This window comes from Carcharodon carcharias, chromosome 7, assembly GCF_017639515.1.
Source record: "Carcharodon carcharias isolate sCarCar2 chromosome 7, sCarCar2.pri, whole genome shotgun sequence".
NCBI lineage: Eukaryota > Metazoa > Chordata > Chondrichthyes > Lamniformes > Lamnidae > Carcharodon > Carcharodon carcharias.
The window spans coordinates 179,842,669-179,868,280 of NC_054473.1; the positions used below are offsets into that span (position 1 = coordinate 179,842,669).

At 45.3% G+C, this 25,612-nt stretch overlaps 1 pseudogene; it reads right to left on the reverse strand.

Moving 5' to 3' along the window:
* Window positions 1-2,878: 2,878 nt before the first annotated feature.
* Window positions 2,879-25,612, reverse strand: part of LOC121280081 — a 202,516-nt pseudogene continuing 179,782 nt past the window's right edge.

A 25,612-nucleotide genomic window follows, 5' to 3' on the forward strand; every position in this document is an offset into this window, starting at 1 on the left:
TTGGCAGGGGGCAGGTGGGGGCGGTCAGGAAGCTGACTGCCGCCCGTGGATGAGGCTTCAAAAAACGCAAAGGCCGCTTGGCCTTTTCACTTGCCCGCCAACCTGCGATGCTGGGGACCTCGGGAGAAGGCCGAGATTAATCATCTACTTGGCACTTCTGGCTGAAGATTGTTGGAAATGCTTCATCCTTATCTTTAACGTTGATGTGCTGGGCTCCCCCATCAGTGAGGATGGGGGGATATTTGTGGAGCTTCCTCCTCCTGTTAGTTGTCTAATTGTCCACCGCCATTCACGTTAGTTGTGGAATCGCTTAGCTCTGTCCATCGCTTGCTACTTATGCTGTTGGGCTCGCAAGCAGTCCTGTGTTGTTTCTTCACCAGATTAGCAGCTCATTTTAGGTATGCCTGGTGCTGCTCCTGGCATGCCCTCCTGCACTCTTCATTGTACCAGGATTGATCCCCTGGCTTGATGGTAATGGTAGATCGGGGAATACACCAAGCCATGAGGTTACAGGTTATGGCTACTGGAGATTGAAGTCCCCCACTTCGAGTGCATTACACACCCTTGCCACCCTCTGTGCTTCTTCCAAGTGGTGGGGTTCAACATGAAGGAGTTCTGAGTCATCTGCTGAGGGGAGGTACATGATAATCGGCAGGAGGCTTCCTGACCTGACTCCATGAGACTGCTTCATGGGGTCCAGAGTTGATGTTGAGGACTCCCAGAGCAACTCCCTCCTGACTGTATACCTCTGTGCCGCCACTCTCTAGGTGGGACAGGATCATGGTGGTGATGTCTGGGACATTATCTGTTAGGTGAGTATAACTCAATGAGCATACTATGTCAGGCTGTTGCTTGACTAGTCTGTCAGACAGCTCTCCCAATTTTGGCACAGGCCCCCAGGTGTTGGTAAGGAAGACTTTGCAGGGTCAACATGGCTAGATTTGCCATTGTTGTTTCTGGTGCTTAGGTCGATGCCCGCTGATCCATCTGCTTAATACAACTGAGTGGCTTACTAGGCCATTTAAGAGTCAAGAGTCATTGCTGTTGGTCTGTAGTCACATGTAGGCCAGACAATGTAAGGATGGTAAATGGGGCATTAGTGAACCAGATGGGTCTTTGTGACAAATAGGCTTTAATTTCCGATTTTTAAATTTTATTTCAAATTCCACCATCTCCCATGGTGGGATTCAAACCCAGATCCTCAGAGAATCACCCTGGGCCTCTGGATTACTCATCCAGTGACAATACCACTATGCCACTGCCTTCCCCTGGATGACTTGAATGAACATAGTGAAGGAAAGTGTTGGCCTGCAGAAATTGGAAGGGATAAATACCTGGCCTCGAAAATTAAGTTCCCACTCCCGTTCACAGGAGAAAATTGGGATCTGCATTGAAAGACTCCTTGCAGGTCCCAGCAAAGTGTAGCTCCAATGGATTTAAGGAGGCCAGGTCCCCTTTTTTATGGTCCAGTGAGTTTGTGGGGGGATGGGAGTCGAGTTCCAAGGTTGTCAGAGGTTGGGGTGGTTGCAGGGGGATTGTCCAAGGTTGAGAGGATCCATTGTTGGGGGTGGAGTTCAGTCGGAGGTCCATGGAGTTCATGGGTGGTGTCTGAGGCCTGGGGGTGTCATGGGGGTGCTGTCCAAGGTCTGGGGGGGCAAGGGGGTGGTCCAAGGTCTGGAGGTGGTGGGTGGAAGTCTGATGTTCGGGGTTGTCAGAATTCAGGGGGGTTGTTGGGAGGTGTCAGAGCTTGGAAGGTGAGGAGAGTCCTGTGGTGGGCAGAGGGCGGTGGTTCCGGGGTGTGGGGGAGCCCTGTGGGGTTGGTCTAGGTCTTTACAATAGTTACTCAGAAGTTAGATGCGGTTTTAATTCTTCTAACTTTTTCTGAGTAAATATTGGTGTAACCCTGGAGGAACCATCTGAAGTTTGCAATTTAAATAGCATTTTCAGATGGTTCTCAGCTGTTGGATCACATGGATTCTCATAGCACGCTTGTTGTTACTGGTGGCTGAGTTGGTACTATAGATGGTGTTAATCAGCAGACACTTCTTAGATGGAGCACATTAAGTCTATTTACAAAGGTACTCAGCAGCTACACTTGTGTGCTTTCAGCTCAAAACCTATCTCCATACTTCTCCTTACAAACTACAGAGCTAGCCCACGCTACTCTTCTATTGGTTACTAAAGATCATGTGATCTTCCTCAACAGTATCCTTCTGAAAGATATATTGCACATTAGATAAAACCATAATTATCACATCCCTCTCCCTTTTACTTGGATACACATTTTATATTTACAAGTACAATTTTCTCAAGGCAACAAAATACTTGCACCGGTAAGTAATTTACAAGTTCAGTCTTTCTGGGGGTTTCCCTATGTGTGTAGAATGTCTCAGCTCTACAACTTCAGATGCTTTGTCAGGAACCTCCTTTTCAGGAGTTGTCTGAACATCAGGTGCTTCAGTGGGCACCTGCAGTTCTGTATCCTCAAATCTTACAGGAACATCAGACAGGTCTGTACTGGGTTGAGTTCTCTCAACAGGAAACGTTGACCTGGTTGTGAACACTGGTGGAATCAATTCTTGGCATTGGTTTCTCTCTTCATTAGGTGATCCACCTGTCTCTGAATGACTTGGCCTTCCACTTTCAGACAGTAAGATAGAGGTCCAGTCTCTGCACTTATTTCACCCGGTAACCATTTTGGTCGTTCTCAAAAGTTCTTCACATATACCATCTCTCCCACGGTAAACTTCCTGTTACAACTATGCCAGTCGTGTCTAGTTTTCTGACTTACCTGACTCCTTTCCATCTCCCCCACAACCCCTCACCACCACCACCCCCCGCTCCCCCCCCCCACTCCCCCCCCCCCCAAAAAATTCGGCATTATTAAGCTCAATCTCGTCCTGAGACAGCATTTCATCAATAACTCTGCAGGTGCGAGGGGTGGACCTATAATGAAAAAGAAGCCTTGCTAGCTTGGTTGCTAAGGAATCTCCAGTTAACTTTTTCATGCCTGCCTTCATTGTTTGAACTGCCCTTTCGGTCAGTCCATTTGAGGAAGGGTGTTATGGTGAAGCTTTTATGAGTGATACCGTTAACGATGATAAACTGTTGAAACTCAACATTCATAAATGCCGTGCCATTATCAGATATGACTACTTTTGGTAGTCCATTAATGGCAAAACTTTGACATAGCATCTCAATTATAGCAGAAGACGTTGGTGACTTCACCTCATGTATGTCCATCCACTTTGAATGGGCATCAACAATGAGCAGAAACATTGTTCCCATGGAAGGTCCCACATAGGCAATGTATAATCGTACCCATGGTCTTCCTGGCCACTCTCAAGGGTGTAACGGAACTATTGAAGGTAAGTTTTGCAATTGCTGACACTGCACACAATTCTTCACTAAGCTCTCTATTTCTCCATCCACCCCAGGCCACCATAGATAGCTGTGTGCTATGGTCTTCATTTGGGATATTCCTGGGTATGCACAATGTAGTTCAATCAACAAAGGCTTTCTTCCCTTTGGGGAAACAATTATTCACGCTCCCCACAATAAGATGCCATCCTGGCTGGTTATTTCATGTCTTCTGTTAAAGTACGGTTTCATTTCATCAGGTACAGGCTCTTGTAACAAACCATGAAGCACGCATTCTCATACCTTGGATAAGACTGGATCTTGACTTGTCCAGTCTCTGATCTGTCGAGCACATACCGGAGATGAATCTAAGAAATTTAACAGTAAAACAATTTCTTCAGGAACTTAGACATCCTTGTCATTTTCTTGTAAAGACAAACAACTAAGTGCATCAGCACTTGCAATTTGATTTCCAGGACTATGGATGAAAGTATCCTCATCTGCTGCCAGGATCAGGGCCCATCGTTGTATTCTTGCTGAGGCTATGGGTGGTGTAGCCTTGTTTTTCCTGAGCAATCCTAACAATGGTTTGTGGTCTGAAACGATGGTAAAATGATGGCCATGTACGTACTGGTGAAATTTCTTGACACCAAAGATGATTGACAGGCCTTCTTTTTCCATCTGTGAATATCCCTTTTCTGCTGTGGTGAGCGTTCTTGATACGTAACCTACTGGCCCTTCAGTGCCATCGTCCAATTGATGGGAGAGCACTGCTCCCACTCTGTAGGGAGATGCATCACATGTCAGCACCAATTCTTTCGTCTGGTCATAATGCACTAATAGATTGGATGAGTGCAACAGTTGTTTCACCTTTATGAAAGCTTCTTCCTGTGGTGTCTCCCAAGACCAATGTTGGTTCTCTTTGAGTAGATAATGCAGGGGGGCCAGCACTGTAGACAAATTGGATAAGAATCGCCCATAATAGGTAATCATTCCCAAGAATGATTTGAGCTCTGAGGTGTTCTTTGGTACAGGTGCCTCTCTTATGGCTCTCACTTTTTCCTCCACCGGGTGCAGGGCCTGTGAACCTATCGAGTGACCCAAATAGATTACCTCCCTTGCTTGGAAAGTGCACTTTTCTTTTTTAAACACCACCCCAGCCTGCAAGAGATGTTTCAAGACTTCATTTAACTTCACCAAATGCTCCTTTTCAGTGAGTCCTGTCACCAGAACATCATCTAAATAAACTACAAATTGGGGCAGTCCCTGCAGTAAACTTCCCATTGTTCTCTGGAAGATGGCACAAGCTGAGGCGACACCAAAAGGCAAACAAGTTTATTGGTACAACCCTTTGTGGGTGTTAATTGTGACAAATTCCCAGGAGGCCTTCTCTAACTCTAATTGTTGATAAGCACAACTTATATCAAGCTTTGTGTAGGCGGGTCCACCTGCCAACTTGGCGTACAGGTCTTTGATTTTTGGTATGGGATGTCTGTCTAACTTAGCCACTTTATTAAATGTCAATTTGTAGTCTCCACAAATTCGGACACTTTGGTTGAATTTAAGGATGGGGACTACCGGCTGATAATAACCCTTCATGAGGTCCACCAATTCATCAAAACATTTTGAATCTGGGACACTGGGTGCCATCTAACTTTGAATCAAGCCGTAGGTTTTATTCCCGCACTTACTTAAGAGAATTGCCCGCCTCTTCTCTTCTCCTGTAATCTCATTTGCTGGGTAAAAGATATAATGAGACCAATCGTCTGTGACTCGATCAAAAGGATAAACTCTTCCGAATGCCACATTTTGTGAGGGGATTGCTCTGACGATTTGAACGGAAATTCTATTCACAATTACTGTGTGATGTACAGCCTGATTTTGTTTCCCTTGATTTCTTCCATTAACTTATTTTACTCTTGACATCAGTTTGTTGTGTCTTCACTTTATCCCCGCTTTTTCCTTGCTTGATCTTCGCTTTTTCCTTGTTTTTCCTTGTCACCAGTTTATTGGATCCCATGGATCCTCGTTGCATGCTCGTAAGTTGTAGCCGAGTTGGTACTATAGATAGAGTTGATCAGTAGACACTTCTTAGGTAGAACACATTACGTTTATTTACAAAGGTACTCAGCAGCTACACTTGTGTGCTTTCACATCAAACCCTATCTCCATACTACTAACTACTTACTACAGACCACTGACTACAGAGGTAGCTCGCCCTATTCTTCTATTGGTTACTAAAGATCAAGTCATCTTTCTTAACAGCACTCTTCTTAAAGGTATATTATACATTAGATAAAACCATAATTCCCACACCAGCGCAGTGCAGTTGTCCAGAGAAAGTGTGCACTTCTGGGCAATTGACATGCAAACCCTTACCTGAGAAATTCCCAGAGGGATTCCCCAGCGCATCTCTGGGGTATCCCCCAAATCCGACGCTGAGGAACTCGGAAGTTATGGGCCATTTTAAAAAGCATGTTGTGCGGTGTTAAGAGAAAAATGTCAATGGATAAGTATATGTTCTTCAATCATTATATTAATCCAGAGTTTGACTAAATTTGGAATCAAATAACTCAAGATTTGCAGCAATTACTGTTAAGATTTCACTGAGGCTGAGGGTCACATTCACTAAGCTTTCAACTTAAAAATAAAGATGCATTTAAGGAGAAGCTAGATAAACACATGAGGGAGAAAAGAACAGAAAGTTATGCTGATAAAGGTAGACAAAGATCGGTGGCAGGAGACTGTGGAGCAGCAGGCATGGGCCAGTTTGGTTGAATGACTATTTTTGGGCTGTGAGTTCCATGTAATTTTAAATAGTTCAATCTTTGATTTCAGCACTGGATCTCTACCGGTTCAACCTTGCTTTCCATTAACTTTTTTGTTGTGCACGCTTATATAATTTTAATAAAACAAATTTGCTTTCCCAGCACTATCCCTCCGTGTCCCCTATGTGGCATTCACAGAATCACAGAATTGTTACCGCGCAGAAGGAGGCCTCACGGAGATGAACGTTTTTCCAAACATAAAATAAAGATTTCAAAAATGTAACAAATGCGACTCAGTCACATGAGCAGGGACGTGTTCTAAATGAAACGTTACAAAGTTTATTTCATTTTTATTTGCTGTCGGAAACCTCATCCCGCCCATGGATGAGGTTTCCTTAAAAAGTGCAGATGCCACTTGGCCTTTTCGCCTGCCCTGCCAACTGTAAGGTTGGACGGGCAACGAAAAATTTCTTTTAATTACCTTTTTAATGGCCTTAATAGGCCCTGTACTTGTTGGCGGACGCGCTGCCGATTCTCACGTGTGCCTGCTAACCGAAATATCACGCGACTGCGCGTTGACGTTAGGACGCTCACTCGCGTCATTTTGTCCTCGAGTGAGTTGGGTGCATGCAGAGTAAAAAGACTCTGCCTCCATCGCCTTTTGAGGAAGAGTTCCAAAGATTCACAACGCTCTAAGAGAAAAACATTTCTGTCTTAAATGGACAACCCTTTTTTTTTTAAATAATGACTCCTCGTTCTAGATTTTCCAACAAGAGGAAACATCCTTTCCACATGCATCCTATAAGGATCCCTCAGAACCTTATATGTTTCAATCAAATGGTCTCTTACTCTTCTAAGCTCCAGTAGATACAAGCCCAGCCTCTCCAACCTTTCCTCATAAGACAACCCACCCATTCCAGGTATTAGTTTTTCATCTGAAAGACAGCATTTGCAGCAGTGCTGCACTCCCTCAGGATTGCACTGGACATGTTAGTCTAAGCTTTGTACTCAAGCCTCTGGCGTGGTGCTTGAACCCACAGCTATCTGACTCAGAGTTGATGGAGTGTGCGCCATGTGAGTACAGATGCAGTTTTAAGTTAATAAGGATCCCTGCCTCGTTATGGAAATGACCTGTGAACATGAGAAAGGGGCTGGGGAAAGGACTAATAAGCTGAATGCATATACTGTGCATCAAGATGCCAGTTATAAAGGTAATTAAAGTGTGAGGTATATGACTAAATCATGGAAGGTGTTAATCCCCTGAGCATTAGTGAGATCATATACAGATTATTGTCTGATCACTATGAACAATGTTAGACATTGGAATGAACTCAGAAAAGTGAAATGGAAGTGATTTGTGATTGAACTGAGAAGCTAAAGAAATTTAATCAAAAGAAGGTTAAAGAGTGACGCGATCCAAATTTTACTTTAAAATTATGAAGATAAGCTATAGGATATTGAGATATCTATTACACAGCCCTGGATCAGTGAGTACCACTCTGACCTCTGAATTCGGAGGTTGTGGTTCAGGTCTCACTCCAGAGACCTGGGTGCAAGGAATAGACTGCACCCCACTGTAGTACTGGGAGAATGCTGCACTGCTGAGACATTAAACTAAGCTTATGTCAATGCATTCTTTCTATCTTAAAAAGTCCAAAATAGGAAACTTGACTCCAGTGCTTCCATTTCCACATTTAACAGGAAGGGCCAGATCACCCGATCCCTCAAGCAAACCTGCTTCCCTCCCAATGATCAGCCTCTTTCTCCCTGCCTTTCAATCTTTCTGACCTCCTGGACTATCCTTCCATGACCTGTCCCTCTCAATTTGGCCAGCTGCCAGCCAGAATGGTGATTTATATTTGTTTATTTTAGTGAGGTCCTGGTGTTAAATTTGGCAGCACCCCTGCATTTCCATTCTGACTTCCAACCCTTTCTCCCTCCCTGAAAATACCATGAGCTTAATGTTTATACCATCTTACTGTCCATAAAATGTAGTGAAAGTTGTCCCACAATTAAAAATGTAAAATGAGAAAAGTTAAAATGTTTAAATACCCATTCAAACAAAGTGCTAACAATATTTTTAAATTGTTCTTGTCAATCATAGATTTATCAATGGCATAGTGCACCTTGAAGCTGATATAAGGAATTAACTCTCACTGTGTGCTTTTGATGTTTTTGAATTAAGTCTAAATGAAGAAACGAGCCCCAAATTACAGAATGTCAGCAAGGTTAGCAAAAGTAGGAGACAAAGCAAAGGAAGAGCTTGCATTGATATAGCACTTTGCAAATCCTTAATCTCCCTTCAAAACCACCATCATCATCCTACATTTGAAAACAAACTCTCGTCTGTGTCAAATCCTCCCTTCCAAGATTTGGAGAGGAAGAGAAGATTTGACATAGAGTAAGAATGAATGTTAAGACTTTCCATCTCAGGATGTCCCAAAGCTGATGAATCACGCTTTACTGGCAGTCACGGTTGATATGTAGGCAAACACGACAACCAATTTGTGCAAAGCAAGATCATAAAAAGCAATTGGGTCAAAGTCCTGGAACTCCATCCCTAACAGCAATGTGGGTGTGCCTACACCTTAGGGACCACAATGGTTCAAGAAGGCAGCTCACTACCACCTACTCAAGGGCAGTTAGGGATGGGCAATAAATGCCAGCGACACCTACATCCCTTGAATGATTTTTTAAAAATGAGGTAAAATGACCAGTTAATCTGTTTATGGATATACTCGTTGAGGGGGGTTGAATAATGTCTAGGACATTGGGAGAACGCAACTGCTTTTCTTCATTTGGTGTTGAGGGATGTTTATGTCCACCTGAATGGAGCCCCGGTTTGACAACACAGAAGTCTCTTGGTACGTCTTGAAGAATCAGCCTAAATTACAGTGAGCATTGAACCTGTGACCTTCTGACTTTTCAGAAGGCGAGGTGGCTGAAGCTGAGATTGTAGTTGATTTTAATAACCTTTGTGAGACAAAGGGAAGACTGAAGAAAGTAAAGAATTCTTGGAACTCAATTGAGGAGGGAAAATTAGAAGAAGATTAAGCATTAGGCAAAAGGACTTTGTTTTCAAATGTGGATGATGATGATGGTGGTTTTGATGGGAGATTAAGGATTTGCAAAGTGCTATATCAATGCAAGTTCTTCCTTTGCTTTCTCGCCTACTCTTGCTAACCTTGCTGACATTTTGTAATTTGGGGCTTGGTCCTTCATTTAGATTTAATTCAAAAACATCAAAAGCACACAGTGAGAGTTAATTCCTTATATTAGCTTCGAGGTGCACTATTTCAGTTGAAGAACTACAGTTTCAAAGAGCATGGTTATAAATCTATGATTAAAAGAGCACATTTTTTAAAATGTTAGCAATTTATTGAATGGATATTTAAAAAATTTAGTTTTTCTCATTTCTGGATGGGGAGCAACAGTGGGATGTAATAATCACCTAAAGCCATTGGAACTTCCTCATTTAGTAGCATCCATCAGAAATGGCACTGCTACTAATCCAAGGAGACATATTGTCGCTTTAAAATTAATATTCTGCCCCCCCCCACACCCCCTCTTTAATGGCCAGCTTGTTTCTGTTGATAGTATGACTGTCCCTAAGTTAAAGTATTAGGTTTAGCCTCATTGTAGATAATCAAGCAGACTTTTCAGTGCAGTATTGAGTGAATGCTGAATTGCGTTTGAGTAAGACAATAGCCTGGATTTTGGTTGCAAAGATCTAACAATCTCTTTGGCATTGTGTTCACCTTTCCTGAAGTTACTTTCATTCCAGCAGCAGCTATAGGATTTCCAGAAACAGTGATGTCATCAAGCAGGCTAATCAACCAATTGCATTGAAGAACTCTCACAGACAGCAAATCAGGAAGTAATATGCATTGATTATCCATTACTTTTTAATCATTTTACAGAGAGTGAAATAAAGTTTGGGGCCAAAAACATAGTGACTAAGGTAGAAGCTGAAATATCATCAACAAACTTTAAAAAATATTTTTATTGTTTTAAAATCTATAATTTGTTTTTATTATAATTGAGAGATTTGACATTCCACAAATATAGACCAGAGAAGTTGTTCAGTAGTAATTATGACTTAGCATGCCATTAAAAACTCTATTTGTACTTCATTGAACAAGGTGTAATATTTTCAAGGGTTTTTACATCAATACTAATTAAAAGTAGAAGTCTATGTTAAATCAAGCGATTTTAAGACTGCCATTTCTGAGGACTATAACTGTGCACCCCGTGGAGAAGCAAGGAATCACTGACAGCGCCTTCTGGATTTTTGTGTTTAACTGCATCTAGGACCATAGGAGCAGGAGAAGGCCATTCAGCACCTCAAGGTTGTTCTGCCATTTAACTAGATTATAGCTGGTCTTCTATCCCAACACCATCATCCTGCACTATCCCATATTGAATGTGGAGCAGGCTCGAAGGGCCGAATGGCCTACTGTTGCTCCTAGCTTCTATGTTTCTATCCTTCTTTGTACCCTTGAAATCTATCGATCTCTGCTTTGAATATATTTAATGACTGAACCTCCATTGTCCTCTGGGCTAGAGGATTCCGAAGATTCGCCACCCTCTGACTGAAGAAATTCCTCCTCATCTTCTAAATGGCCTATCTCTTATTCTGAGACTGTGTCCCCTGGTTCTAGAATTGCACACCCCTCCTCCCCTCCCTCCCTCCCTCCCAAACAGGGGAATTGTCCTTTCTACATCTACCCTGTCGTGCCCTGTAAGAGAGATGTGCACACTTCCCATGAGGTCACTTCTCAATCTCCTAAACTCTAGGGAATGCTGGCCCAGTCTCCTCAATTTTTGCAGGTTGCACCTGCATGTTGGCTTGCAGTGACCCAGGTCGCTCAGGATACCAACACTTCCCAATCTCTCTCCATTTACGAAATACTCTGCATTTCTGTTTTTCCTACCAAAGTAGATGACTCCACACTCTTCCACATTATATTCCATCTGCCATGCTCTCATCCACTCAGTTAATCTGTCTAAGTCTCCTTGAAATCATTTTGCATCCTCCTCACAACTCACATTCCCACCAAGTTTTGTGCCATCAGCAAACTTGGTAATATTACATTTGGTCCCCGCATCCAAATCATTGACATCTGGGGCCCAAGCACTGATCCTTGCTGTACCCCAGGAGTCACAGCCTGCTAACCTGAGAATATCTGTTTATCCCTACTTTAACCAAATCTCAGTCTATGCCAGTATATTACCCCCAATCCCATGGACTCTAATTTTGTTTACTAACCTCCTCTGTGGGACCTTATCGAAAGTCTTCTGAAAACCCAAACACACCACATCCACTGGTTTCCCCGATCTATTCCGCTAGTAACATCCTCAAAAAACTCCAACAGGTTTGTCAAACATGATTTCTCTTTCATAAATCCACGTTGACTCTGACCAGTCCTACCATTATTTTCTAGGTGCACAGTTATCACATCCTTTGTATTAGACCTTTCCCAACTACTGATGTCAGGCTAACAGGTCTGTAATTCCCTGTTTTCGCTCTCCCTCCTTCCTTAAACAGTGAGGTGACATTTGCTACCTTCCAATCTGCAGGCAGCATTCCAGAATCTATAGAATTTTGAAAGGTTGGACAGGCCAGGCTGGAGGGTGGGCCCTCGGGGCAGGCCAGGCCGGAGGGTAGGCCCTCGGGGCAGGCCAGGCCGGAGGGTAGGCCCTCGGGGCAGGCCAGGCTGGAGGGTAGGTCATCGGGGCAGGCCAGGCCGGAGGGTAGGGCAGTGGGGCAGGCCAGGCCGGAGGGTAGGCCAGTGGGGCAGTGTGCCCCTTATTTTTCAGACGAGTGCCTGGCTGGAGGAGGTGGCAGTGTGGAGGGAGATCCTTCTGCCGCGGACAGGAGGCAGAGGCCCTCCCCACCTGACCAAACAAGCGTGGGAGGAGGCGGCTGAGAGTGTCAGCTCCCATGATGTGGTGCAGTGCACATAGCTCCAGTGCAGCAAAAGGTTCAATGAACTCCTGCGCTCAGGAAGAGTTGCCTCAAGTCACTTAATGCAGCCCTCACCCTTTCCCCCAAACCCCACCCCCCCCATCGCCAACTCTGAGTACAGTAACAGCATTGAATCCCTCACGGCGTGTATCCCTCGCTGGGTGGGCCAGCAGGTGTTGCCCATGCCCAGTTCACCCTGAGAGGGTTGAGCTAGGATGGGTTCTGCACCCGCAGCATGTGTGACACTGACACCCAGAGTATAGAATGGGGGTGAAAGTCAAGGGTCTGCCCTAGGCAGAGGGCTGGAACTGGGAAGCATGTCAGAGTCAGGGTGCTAACATGCTGGGAGGGGAGCTTCCAGGTGGAGGGGCACCAATCCATCTGCTGGTCTTTGCGCTCCACCTGCTTGTGCCTCCTTGCTTAGCAACGTCACACCTTGTGGTGCCACATGTGAGGGAGGCAGCATTTGGGCAATGGGGGGGTGTCAGCCCCGGCTTCTTTGGGTGAGCGTGCAGCAGCTGCGGGGTGACGAGGAACTGGAGTCCCGCAATGTCCCACTCTGGCTGGGTTGGCAGGGACGTGATGGGAATTCAGGTGCAGACTGGACCAATCAATGCTCCTCTCTCCTTTTCAGGAGAAGACTATGCACAATGCATCAGAACAAATGTGGACTGGCAGAGACCAGGCCCAGTTGGCCATTCTTACAGCTTTCGAGCAGCAGGCCATGGATCTGGAGAGGGGCCATGCCCCCAGGTCCACCAGTGGTGGTGAGGCTGGGGTGCCGCGGGGAGGTATGTTTAGCGAGCACTCAGGTCACCATGTGTGTTCCAGGAGCCATGGCTGCTGAATGCTCAGTGATTGAAGTTTGCAACATGGGTTGACCATTGATTATGGAAGGATGAGCGCATAATGATCTGGGGGAGCGGCATGCAAGTTGACATTGTCTACACTGAAACTAATCAAATGTCCTTTTTCTTCCTTCCAGCATCACCAGAGCAGAGCTGGGAGGAGGAGGCAGAGGGGTCACTTCTCACCCCTGTGGTCCCAGAGGAAATCCACTCACCAGCATCACACCATCTCTGCCAGGCAGGCACCAGCGCAGATACTAGTACCGCGGTGGGAATTAGACCCTGGGCTAGTGTCCCAGGGCACGGTGGTGAGGGCACTTCACACTTGCTTGAGGTGCGGGCAGAGACAGAGAGTGCCCAGGGCACCGGCAGTCGGAGGACTGCTGGGGACCAGGTATTTGCTCAGTTGGTGACTGATGATGTGCCTCTGGAGTTATCTGGAGACAGCAAACGCTGGAAGTGCAGCAGGGTATACGGGACGATCTGGCGGAGATACATGAGGCTATGCGTGGCATGGTGCCCGCGCTGGAGGAGTCCACGCGGAGCATCACTGATGCAATGAGCCTCATGGCCGAGCGGCATGCTTCCTCCATGGAGAGAGTGGTGACTCTCATAGAGAGGCTCCTCCAGGAGACCAATCAGGTCCTCCTGAGGTTGCACTCAGACCTGCAAGCCCTCACAGCAGCATTGACCTCAGCTGGTCATTGCCCGCGTGGGAGATGGTTTGGGCACCAAGTTTCCCAGCTCGGTGCCCATCCATCTACGGTGAGCAGGGAAGTCCGAAACAACCTCACGTCGGTGCAACAGCTGCCTGTTGTCTCTGTGAGCTTCTCTCAGGGCCCTCCAGGTGAGGGCAGCAGCTCCTCTGCCCCTCTACCAGTGACCATGGCATCCGATAAGGCTGCTGCGACTGGGGAGAAGCCAGCTGTGGAACTGGCCACTCTCTCCCAGGCAGGGCCATCAAATGGTCCACGGGCCAGAGGACGTCATCAAGGCCAACAGGACAGCACAGTGAGCAGGCTGTCTCAGATGCCAGTGCCAGCGAGGGGACAGTACCAGGCATAGCACCTGTAAGCGTAAATTTAAGGTACCTTAGGCACGCCACGGGTTTCTCACTGGTGCTTTTATGTTTGCCCATAGTACTTAGTTGAAGACTCGGTGTGATGTCCAACAACGTGTTTGTTTTGCTTTCTGAATTTACTTTTGTTTGCTCAATAAATTTTGACATGTTGCCTCAGAGTGATTCCTCACTTCTGCATGTCTACGGGAATCCATGATGTTATGAGTGAGCTGTTTGACATTGAGCTTTATTGACAAAGGCCTTAGTCAATGTTATTATCCAGGCTGATTTAGCACTCAGGTACCAACTATGGAGCCTGCAGTCCTGGCGTGTGTTGAAGGTCCATCTGTGTTGGGCTAGCTTAAGGTTCTTTGGATTAAAGCCTCCCGGGTGTCCCTGCCTCTCTGGAGTATGCCCGGGTCAGCGTCTACCCCCTCAGCATTTCCCTGTGTTTGCTCATCCTCGGACTCACTGCTGGACTCATCGTGTGCAGCCAGAGCAACTGTGACCATTTCTTCCTCATACACCGCGTCCCTCCTTTCCAGCGCCAGATTGTGGAGAGTGCAGTGTGCAACCACTATCACCGACACACGATCTGGGGGGTACTGGAGTGCACCCCCTGAGTGGTCCAGGCATCGGAAGATCATCTTGAGAAGACCGATGGTTCTCCCCACCACAGCCCTCGTGGTGCCCTGGCTCCTATTGTACCACTGCTCAGCTTCTGTTCTTGGATGGTGGAGAGGCGTCATGAGCCACCTTCTGAGGGGATAGCCCTTGTGACCCAGCAGCCATCCATCCAGCCGGGCTAGAGCACTGAAGAGCCCCGGCACCTGGGAGTGTCTGAGGATGTGGGCATCGGTGGGAGCTGCCTGGGGACCTTGCACAGACTTGTAGAATCAGCATCCTGTGGTCACACACTATCTGCACGTTCATGGAGTGGAAGCCCTTCCTGTTGATGAAGGCACCGGGCTCACCTGCTGGCGCCTTGATGGCCACATGTGTACAGTCTATAGCACCCTGGACATGGGGGAAGACAGCAATGGCCTCTGACTGGCTGGCCTCATCCGAGTGGTAGTGGATGAAAGTCAATGCACGTCTGAATGGAGCGTCTGTCACCTGCTTGACACAAGTGTGGACAGCTGATTGGGAGGCTCTGCAGGGATCACCCACTGAGCCCTGGAAAGAGCCAGAGACATAGAAGTTGAGGGCAGCTGTGACCTTTAGTGCTCACCCCGTGGAGATCTCAGGGCCCATCTTATAACAGATGGAGCTGACTGTCTCCCTTGAGAGTCGGAGCCTCCTTCGGCACTGCACCTCAGACATGTTGAGGTAGCTGCTTCGCCACCTGTATACCCTGGCAGCAGGATAGTGGCATCTTCTGCGGCCCCTTCCGCTTTGGTCTACATTTTGGTCCTGCACCCCTTGTGCCTGCGCCTCTCCTCCCAAAGGTGGGTCCCCTGGAGGCTGAATGTGGACTCCTAGCCTCCTCCCCCTTCTGGCCCTCCCTTCCTCCTCAGAGGAGGTGCCTCCAGCGGAGAGCACAACTCCCATTCCCAGGCTCAGGGAAGGCTTCCTGAAAGCTGCAGGCCTCAGGAATGATTTCCACTGTAGAGTCCTGACCAAGGCTTTTACACCTGTCCTAGCAGCTGGGATGAGCTTTGAAGTCTTCCTGCTCACATTCGCGACCCCACTCACCCCTCTTGTCCCTCCCGTGGATGAGGTTTATACAAATGTCTCCTACCCGCCTGCCCGTTGCAGTCGTGCGGCATCCTGAAGATCGCATGGGCTGTGAAGAATCGAGATCAATTGCTGCCTCGAGGGCCTTAACTGGCCCGTTAATTGATGGCGGGTGCGCATCCGAACTTAAAGCGCGCCCACCTTCCTAAATATGGCGATGGCGCGCTGTGATGTCGGGACGCTCGCCTGATGTCTCCGTGCATCATTTTAAGCGTGGGCATGCAGCCCCCCCCTGCACGCCAGTGGGAAAATTATAGCCCAGGTTACAGAGTAAAGGCAAATATCCTCCTTTAACTAATGCCACCAGGAGTAAATCACTCGGTCATTTCTGCCTGACCTTGTGTGAAAATTGGCTGCTGCATTTGTCAACAAAACACCAGTGACTGCACTTCAATAAATTGAGTGCAAATTATTTTGGGATGCCCTGAGGACATGATAGGGTGCTACGTAAATGCAAATTTGTTCCTTAATCAGTAAACCTGCAGGATTTTTTTTCACTTGCTGCCATCAACAGATGGGACAGAGTGCTTGTGTGAGCAAGTGTTCGCATAGGCAATGACGGCTACTTTTCCCTCAGGATTGATAGAACAGGATGTGATTAACATTCAGCCCAGTCTGCAGACAGAGCTTGGGCAGCTACACAACTGATGTTGATTAGAAATTTCTTCAAGCTCCTTAAACCAGCTACTCCAGACTTCTTGCATCTGTCACATTTCCAACCCTTGCTAAAGTTTAAAAAAGAATGAATGGAAAAGCCTGGGATGGCCTTTATTCCAATGCGCAGCTGGAGGGAAGGATTGGCTAGGAAAAATGGAGCATTTTCATTGTTAGGAAACAGCCTGTCCATTGCTTTTCCCACTGAACACTTTCTTGGTCTATTGCGATAGAGCCCAGCAACCATCTGGTGCTAATACACATCCAGTAAAAGGTGCGAGTGCCTGTGTTGTGTTAACAATCTACATACTCAGGTGTGCATGCCAGTGCTTCTTGTTGTGGTCTCACTGGCATGTTCAGGTCTATTCCTTAGACTCTCGGCACCTGTTGAGATGTTGCATCTCGCACTTAATTATATCCTGTGAATTAAAAGGAGAAGTGGCTGAGCTAGGACTTCCTGTCAAATGATTAAAGATCAGCTCATGCCGCCTGAGGCTAGATTAGAGAGGGGGAAAAAGCAGACATAAGAGATATTAATACTTAAAAGGGGCATTGTTGTCTTGTACGTAAGCCAGGTTCTTAAGGAGTCAATTACAAGATGCCTTATATCATTAAACGAGCTGATGACTCAGCCTCGACTCCGTGTTAGCACTCTTGCCTTGAATGTCGCATCCCATTCCACAGACTTGAATGTATAATCTCGCTTGACCCTCCCACTGCAGTGCTGAGGGAGTGCTACACTGTTGGAAGTACTGTCTTTCAGATAAGAAGTTAAACCGAGCTCTCCGTTGTCCTTTCCATGGGACCTAAATGATCCAGTTGTACTGTTTGAAGATGAGCAGGCATGCTTTTCTCTGGCATTTATCATTTAATGAACACCAGTGAGATAGGTTACCTTGTCAATTGTTTCACCGCTTTTGATCACTTACCAGACATATTAAACTTCATTATAAGCAAAGGAGATATTTTGAAATTATTACAAGAAACAAATCCAAATAAAGGTCCAGGTCCAAATTAAAATCCCTCCCTGGATTTTAAAGTTAGCAGCTGATAATCTGGCTCCAGTATTGACCAATCTCTTTCACGAGCCAATCTACACCAGCTACTTACCAGACCAGCAGAGACGAGCTAATGCCTTGGCAGTATCTATTAAAGAGTTAAAAGGTCAGCCAGGAAACTAAAGATTAGTATTTCCCACCTGCACCATTTGCAAATTGTTTGAACATGTTGCTCACTTTGATATCATGAAGCACTTTGAAACTCACAATAGTTGGATGAATAGTCAGCATGGTTTTCGGGTGAAAAGATCTACCGAAATACAGTTTTTACGGACTGCCGATTAGCTGACTTCAAGGCTCAAAAGAGATGAAGCTACACACATGGCATACTAGATTTCTCAAAAGCCTTTGACAAAGCTTCTCATGAAAATCTCTTGTCCAAACTCCACTGCTATGGAATCGGGGGACATTATTAAATTGGATCCAGCACTCCCTAACCAACAGAAGATAAAGAGTGGTACGCGGTGGGGAATCAGCCTCTCCTAGAGATGTCCTCTCCAGGATGCCCCAGGGAACTGTGTGGGGACCTTCACTCTTCTTGACATACATCAACAACCTTCCCAACAAGTTAAAAAACAGGGTGTGACTATTTGCAGATGGCTGCATGGTTTACGCATTAGGAAAAACTAGATCATATTAATTCGCTGCAAGATGATCTTCTGGAATTGCAAAAATGCTGGACCAAGGGGAGACGGCACTCAATGCCATAAGATGCTATGTCATATGCATGACCAACAAAAAGGTTCCACCAACAGAAAGCTTTAATTTCGGTAAAATTCTCCAACAGGTATATACACAACCATACCTGGATCTTCATCTTAAAAACAGTCTTCAATGTGGATTCCACATTCAGCAGATAACATCCTTAAGCAAACAGGTTTCTTGGATTTCTGGGGAGGAATCATTGATATTGGAACAAAAATATCAGAATTATAGCTTACCAAACATTTGTTCTTCGAATCCTGGAGTATGCAAGTTGTGTGTGGGATCCTAATATGGCCAGGGATAGAAATAAATTTGAATATATACACACATTGCACCTGTTTCAGCTAAACAAAATGAATGACAGCCGTTCGCTGACTCATTCCTCAGGACAATGCCTTGACCAATCAGGGTCAAGCTGCCTGGTTTAAATTTCAAACAATTCTTGGCAGTTAACTGTCAGCACCATCACTGGTGCATTCTTCATGGCAACACCTCCACCAATCAGAGTCCTCTTGCCAACCAATCAGCACTCTCTTCACATATAGTATAAATTGTTGCTTTGCCCTCATATTGGTATTCCTGCAAGGCGTCCTGATGAGTGCAAGATGAAAAGCTTCGATATGTCTCTTTTTTCAGCAGGACTCAAGTAAGATTGAAGCGATCTAAAGACATGCTACGTAATTCTCCACAAATCTGTATGGGTAATATATCAGTGTCAAGTCCTTGATCAAAGAATTGGAATGGAAATCATTAAGCAAATGAGGGAGAAAAATAGACTGACTGTGTTGTATAAAGTATGGAATGATGAGTCGGAATTGAGAGAAACAAATACCTGGTGCCCTCCAACAATGAAAAAACACAAGGTAGCCATCCACACAAATTACAAACAGCATTTGTTTCCAAGACAGTGCATCAACAACCTTTCTTCCCAAGGACAATCCCACATTGGAACAAGCTGCCAAAGGAAACAGTTACAGCTCCATCACTGGAAATCTTCAAGACCCATCTTTAAATTATTTCCATTTATATGTTTTCATTATCAGAACCACCATCTCGGTAGGTCATGTCTGGTTTAGTTAGCACTACCCATACGAATGTTGGTGGAATACGGATATTAGTCTGTGAAGCCAACACAACTAAAGAAGTGGACACAGAAGATGCCATGTTTAAAGTGACTGCCACATTTTCCTACTATAGATTTGAAAGTATTTCATGACTGTGAAACACGTTGGGTCACCCTGAGATTATGAAAATGGCTACAGAAATAGAAATTATTTTTGAAAATCATTTTTTGAAATAAATTAACTCACTGTAAGCTAGAGTTGCTGGTTTGCCAAGGTATGTTTCCTCTTGTCCTGACAAATTCTTAGTTTCTGATTCAACTACCTGCCTTCATGAGTCCTGGTGATGGTACATCACAGCTGATTTCAATTCCACTTTGAACATGGACAGCTTCTAGGAGGAGATACAGGACAGTGATCAGGAGGAATAACTTGTTCCTTCCTTCTGCAGCCCAGGAGTGCTGGGACAAGTGATCACCCCTCTAACATTGACCCAGCTGATATTAGCTTACTCTGTGCAAGGAGAGTTTTTGCCTGTGTTTTCACCGAGTCAGGATTACTCAGGAGACCTTTAAAAATGGCAGCTCAGATGGCAGCTCTCAGCCAAGCATCATTGTGTATCCTTGGCTGCCAGGACAGATATCCATTGGGTATTAAAACACCAAAGCCCCAAAGAAAACATTGTTTGATTGACAGCCCTGGTTCTCTGATCTCTGCTGCCAATTTCACAATGTTTATTTAAACAAGATTAATAGGTTTCAAGTGCTTGCTGTTTCAGCCACTGAAACTTTAAGGGTCTGGATGATTGACATTTCTATTGAGCTGTAATGAGAGGAGTTTTTTTTAAAAAGTGGAAAATTATCAATGAATGACTTTTTTTATAAAGCTTTTTTTTACACATCCAACCTTCACTATAGAGTTTATTGCTTCTATACAATGTATAGTAAGGTGAATGACATGGAAGTGCCATAGCTTGACCTGGGGGACATGAGGGGCCATGGGAGGTGTGTGGGGTGCATAGCTTGGCATGGAGGAAAGAGGTGCCATAGGGGATGGGTAGGGGGCATGAGGTGGCATGAATGGGACATGGGGAGTGTATGGGAGTTGGGGCTGGAGGGCCTTTCTGTTTTTATTTTATTTGTGATGAAGTCCCACAGCACCGAGGTGTGCCTTTCAAACAGCCCACCTCCATACCTGGCAGCCCCTGTGGCTACCGCCAAACTTTTTCCCGGGTCGGCTGGACCAACACCAGGCCGGACACAACCCCGGCTATGAAAACCACACCTTTGCAGCCACTTTCACCTGATGTGGGCCGGCTGAGCCTGGCATGTTCCCAACTCCTGTTACCCCTCTTGAGGATGAAAATCCAGGTGTGTGTGCGTGTGTGTGCGTGTGTGTGTGTGTGTGTGTGTGTGTGTGTGAAATATATATTCAAGTTGCGACACTACATTTGATTGAGTTGATGAATTGTCAAGAGTTTATTTTTGAGCAGAGCTTGTACTCACATAAAATCAGATCCATCCACTCAATGGAAAAACATATCATATCAAATTAAATAGAAATATTTTGTATGAAACCCCAGATCAGCAGCCTGTGTGGAATCGCAGAGATTTCCTTAACTTATTCTCCTTGAAGATGATTTTCTTACTAATCTATCATTTATTCAGGATTACAGTGCCACGGAAAATCTTTATAGAGGTTTCTCTGTCATACCTGTCATTGAGACTAATTGAAGAAGCCAGCCTGATTTAGAAGGAGGTGATTGCTTTCCTCAGCAATGATGTGATTCACCTCTCACTGCATCTGCCATTGTCGTGTGAGCAGAGGAGACATCTCTGTTTCAATCGATGTGCCAGGAACCACATATGATGCAGACTTTGTCACAGAAAATCTGATTAAGAATTATTCATTTCTGAAATATTCCAAAAAATAAGATTTAACGTTGGTGGGTCCAACATTGTCCCCCAGGTTTCTCCCCCCCCCTTTCTACTGGAGCACAGTCCTCACATTTTCATAATGGGACTGACTTTTGCTGACTCCTTTTCGCATGGATCAGAGGCCATGGAGGCTATGAGGGTCAATGGAGGGGTGATTTAAGGCGATGGGTAGGTGCGGAGTGATTGGAGGCTGGGTTGTGGGAAGTGTGATTAGAGGCTGGTGGGAGAGGGAAATTAGAGGATTAAGTTGAGAGTGGGCAAGGGCCACTGGAAGTGGGGGAGTAGCTGAGGGGACATTGGAGGCTAGGAGCAGGGCATTGAAAGGTGGGAGGAAGAAATGGGAAGCTGGTGAGAGGGGTAGAAGGGAGATCAGGGGCTGATGGTGGGAATATGGCACGAGGGATCGAAGGCTTGGGGAAGAAATGGAGGCCGGTCAGGCCAGTGTGATGCGAGGGATATCGGAGGGGAACAGAGGCCAGAAATTGAAGATGGTCAGAGGGATGTGGGGGTGGGGTGAGGTCATCAAAGGGTGTAAGTGTGGACAAGGGGGATTGGAGGGAATGGGAACCTATTGATGGAGGGTGCGAAAGGGATTGAAGGCCAGTTGTGGGGAGGGGGATAGGAGGCTGGGGAGCAGCAGAGAATGGAAGCATGTGGAGATCGGAGATGGATGAAGGTGTGCAGGGGTGGCGGGTAGAAGATCAAAGGCTGATTCGGGGTGGATGGGCACAAGAGGGGGATCGGGGATAGAAAGAAAGGGCATTGGAGAAACGGTGGCGGTGGAGTGAGGGTGATGGAAGTGATGGGTGCAAGGAGGGAGGAAATAGGAGGCTATATCAAAGGAGGGCGGCAGTGAAATGGGGGAAGGTGGTGAGCGACAACCTGCATTACTTAAAGGTGAGGTTTGGAAGAAAAAAAACCAACTTATTCCAGCTCCACATTCAGGCTAATGAATTTTTTAAAAAAACTTCCCCTGTAGGTAACAGATGAACCCAAGGTCTGGTTTCCTTCATATGGTTGGTGGCAGCTGACTTGGACCAAGCTATTCTCACAATGGGGTGGCTCAGGTAGCCCATGTCCATCTGAAAAGGGCTTTACTCCAACTTCATGACGAATGGAAATCTTTTCCCAATACGGCAAGTAGTGCACTTGTGGTCAACTATGTGAGTGTGCTTCCTGCCCACCCATCTGAGAAACCTTGTTATTGGATGAGAATGGGGGATGTGGGCAGGGGAAGGTTGGGGGGGGTTGCGGTTTCGGGGGGCGGTGGTTGGGCAGCTGCATGGAATTTCTAGGCCCTCGTGTTTTATTCAACCCAATCATTTCTCCTTGCTTCCCGGCGATCTACCACATTGTCCTTTTGCCACTAAAGGTAACCTAATGGAATTATTTATTTCAAGAACGAGAAGAAATAAAGAGCTTACATTAGCCTTCCATGACCTCAAGATGTCCCAAAAGACTTCAAAGCTAATTAAATATTTTTGAAGTGGAGTCAGTGTTCTGTCAGGGAATATTTACGAGTATTTTAAAATGCGTGGGGAGCGCATATCAGAAAACTGGGAAAGAGCACTCAACTTATCCAGCCTGAGAAAGTAGACTGCAAATTGACTAATAAGTCAGATTAAGCTTTCTCTGCTCTGCCCAGCAACATGACTTAACCCTTCCCTCACCAGATGTTGACCTTAGGTCAGTTGATAGCCTTCTGACCTTGGGGTCAACTGATGGTAAATTCAAAGCCCCACTCCAGAGACTTGAGCACAAAATCTCTACTGAGGGAGTGTTGCACTGTCAGGGGTGCTGTCTTTTGGATGCAACAGTAAACTAAGACCCAGCCTACCCAATCAGTTGACATAAAAGATCCCACAGCACTATTTTGCATTAAAGCAAGGGAGTTGCCCCTGGTGTCTTGGACAAATTTTTTTCTCAACCAACATCACCAAAACCGGTCACTATCAAATTATATATTGTATGTTGCAGCTTGCCGTACACAAATTGGCTGCCAGTTTTCCTATTTTACAATAATAACTACACTTCAAAGGTATTGAATTGACTGTAAAACACCTTGAGATGTCCTAATGTCATGAAGGATGTTAAATAAATGCAAGTCTTTATTCTTTCTTTTTCCATTTCCAAGTTAGCAATATTTTTTAGCACTCGGCAATAGACTGTCAGTCATAGCCAATTTAAGGGCAAATTTTTATTGCAGATTCACATAAATGGAGGGAGAGTGGACAGCCCACTGAAAGCTTTGACAGCCAATGGAGAGTGTAAACACAGATTCCTGAGGTGAAAGAACACTGTGTCACCTAGACCACTTCTGACGATCTTACTGCTGGTTACATGTTACAAGAAATGGAGGTCAGCGCACTCTGGGTGTGCTTGAGTGCACATCAAGCAGCAGGATATATTGTAAATGGCAAGTGTGATTAAAGACCATTTACTTTACATTTATCTCAAACAAAGGCGGAACTCACCATCACTTGCTGACAAGCAAATGTGTAGCCCGCCTCCAGCTATTTATGCTCCCAGCATGTGTTTTGTATTTTGTTCTTTTGAATTTCTTTGTTGGCAGCTTCACTGTCCCCTCAGCTTTGGCAGATCCAAAATAAACAGCTGAGAGTGGTGTTTGCAAAAAAAAAAGGAATAAATTTGGGCCGGATGAGGGAGAAGAAGAGGGACTGTGAGTGGATTCGATATAAGTGGTTTACGCATGGTGAAGGTGTGGAACACGTATCCACAGGGATGGTGTTGGCATATTCAAGTGGAATTTGGATAGTCCTTTGGTGAAAGATGAAACTGAGAGGTGTAGAGAAAAAGAATGGCTTACATTGATATAGCACTTTTCATGACCACCAGATGCCTTAAAGAATTTTATAGCCAATGAATTACTTTTTGAAGTGTAGTCACCGTTGTAGATTTTTTTTTAACTTTATTCTTTCATGGGATGTGGGCATCATTGGCAAGGCCAGTATTTGTTGCCCATCACCATTTGCCTTTGAACTGCTTGGTTTATGAGGCCATTTCAGAGGGTAGTTGAGAGTTAATTTGGTGGGGGGGGGGGGGTGGTCACATGTAAGCCAGACTGGGTAAGGATGGTTGATTTCCTTCCCTGAAGGGTTTAATGAGCTAGATAGGTTTTTACAGCAGTTGGTGATATCTGCCATGGTCACCATTACTGAGAATAACTTTTATACTCCAGGTTTATTAGTTGAATTTAAATTCCACCAGCTGTTGTGGTGGGATTTGAACCCATGTCTCCAGACCATTAGCTTGGGCCGCCAGACCACTAGTCCAATGGCATTATCACTACACCACCATCTCCCCTAAGGATGATGGAGGAATGGTATTTCTGATTAAGCAGGTGTCAGCAGTGGCTCCGTGGTCATGTTCCGACCTCTGAGTCAGATGATTGTAAGTTCAACATCCCCCTCCAGAAACCTGAGCACAAAATCTCCAGTGCAGGACAGAGGGAGTGCTGCAGCATTGTGTGTTCAGTCTTTTGATGAGGCATTAAATGAGGGGTCTGTCTGCCCTCTCAGGTGGACATAAAAGATCTTATGGCCCTGTTTTGAGTTCTTTTAGTTTTCTGGTCAATACTTACCCCTCAACTGACATCACTAAAACATTATCATTATTTCATTGTTGATTCTGTGAGATTGTTGTACACAAATTGACTGCTGTGATTCCCACATTATGACAGCAAAAATGATATTTTAGCTTCTCCCTAGATCCCATGTGTTAGCCCCAAGCATTTATTTCACTATCTGTAAAGTTTAAAAAATAAAAATGTATTTTTTTAACTGTTGCTGTCTGTGAGAATACTTTAGTTTGATTGGCTGCTTACCCTGCTTGATGACATCACTGATGCTAAATAGTGGAGAGATCGATCCATATCATTTAGTGAAAGGTTTAAACTGACATTGATAGCAGAAAGTTCATGCCACAGAGATTTAAAGGTTTTTAAAAAAATTCAATTATAGGATGAGGGCTTCACTGTAATGTAAAAATACATTTTTAATTTTTCAACTTTACAGATAGTGACATAAATATTTGGGACTAACGCATGGGATTTTGGGAGAAGCTGAAATATCATATTTGCTTTCATAATGTGGGAATCACAGCAGTCAATTTACCTATTTCCTAACTGCTTTTAAGATGGTGGTGAGCTGTCTTCTTGAACCACTGCAGCCCATGTGGTGTAGATACACCTACAGTGCAGTTAGGGAGGGAATTCCAGGATTTTGACCCGGCGATCTTTGGAGGCAACTTTATTTGAGACCTCATTATTTGGACCAATTTGTGTTTTTCTGCTGTAGATTTACTTGAGAATGTAGTGTTTGCCTGCTGCCCTTTCCTCCCAAGCCCTTTCCAAATAAAAAATTGGGTGCTGTTTAACCTGTTGAATATTTTAGCACTTTTTACTGGCCTTTTTTGGGAAAATATTTGCTCAATGATT